This window comes from Amblyomma mixtum, chromosome 3 (assembly GCF_055824585.1).
Source record: "Amblyomma mixtum isolate Tamu chromosome 3, ASM5582458v1, whole genome shotgun sequence".
Taxonomy (NCBI): domain Eukaryota; kingdom Metazoa; phylum Arthropoda; class Arachnida; order Ixodida; family Ixodidae; genus Amblyomma; species Amblyomma mixtum.
In genome coordinates this window covers 337,444,179-337,445,204 of record NC_143014.1, presented here as the reverse complement: position 1 = coordinate 337,445,204, position 1,026 = coordinate 337,444,179, and the positions used below count along the sequence as shown (strand labels likewise).

The following is a 1,026-nucleotide window of genomic DNA, read 5'->3' as shown; positions in this document are numbered from 1 at the left end:
AGCAGAAGATTTGACAGCCGTCGCCGTAGCTTAGCGGTAGAGCACCGGACGCGTAATTCGGAGGTCGTAGGTTCGGTTCCCACCGGCGGCATGTGGTTGTTTTTTCTTCTGCTTTTTTAATCAATTAGTTTTTAAGCGATAACATGTTCAGTAATATTCTAAATCAAACAACAGCACAAAATAAATAAATTAATTAAAAGTCCCCTGTGTCCCTTGGTTTCTGTGGCTGGTGACTTCTCTCTTATTTATAATGAGCCTCTCATTCCCCTTCCCTTGTTTGCTTAATTGCTTAGCGAGGGCCTCGGTTCTGGCAGCCTTGACGCCATAGGAAGCATGAGAGGGTTCTCACACAGCTTCCACCCTCGCCGTTCGATGACGTTCTACGTCACATCAGCGGTAATTCAGGACATGCTACGTCCGCCGCTTAAGAACGTGGGTGGCGCTGATGAACACACTAAATGGTTAGGTTATTTGTAAACATAAATACCCCCTGAAAGCAGAAGATTTGACAGCCGTCGCCGTAGCTCAGCGGTAGAGCACCGGACTCGTAATTCGGAGGTCGTGGGTTCGGATCCCACCGGTGGCATGCGGTTGTTTTTTCTTCTGCTTTTCTAATCAATTAGTTTTTAAGCGATAACATATTCAGTAATATTCTAAATCAAAACAACAGCACAAAATAAATAAATTAATTAAAAATCCCCTGTGTGAGAAAGCGCTAAGGCATTTCTCTTTTTCTTACAGAACAGAAGATATAGCGACCATTGAAGTGGTGAACAATACCGCGCTCAACATCAGCTACGCGAAGTGTAAGTGGAGTAGCGTGAACTGAAGCCTTCAGAAAGTTCCCGTAATCCGTGTTCTGCATTTGTCTTTCTGCCTGACTCGGAGTGTGCATTGTCTTTCCACACACTTAAGATATTCACGACAATGACTTAAGTATAACGTATAAAGGTTGCATTTTACGAAGACAAAGTAGGAGAAGACGCTAACCTATCTATCATTCGGATATTTTCTTGCGACAAGGTA

The 1,026-nt window shown here is 43.6% G+C and overlaps 1 non-coding gene across 1 annotated transcript; it reads left to right on the top strand.

The window, feature by feature from the left end:
* Positions 1 to 514: 514 nt before the first annotated feature.
* On the top strand, positions 515 to 586 carry TRNAT-CGU (transfer RNA threonine (anticodon CGU)). Its single transcript has one exon. It is a non-coding gene; the product is annotated as a tRNA-Thr (tRNA).
* The last annotated feature ends 440 nt before the right edge of the window (positions 587 to 1,026 follow it).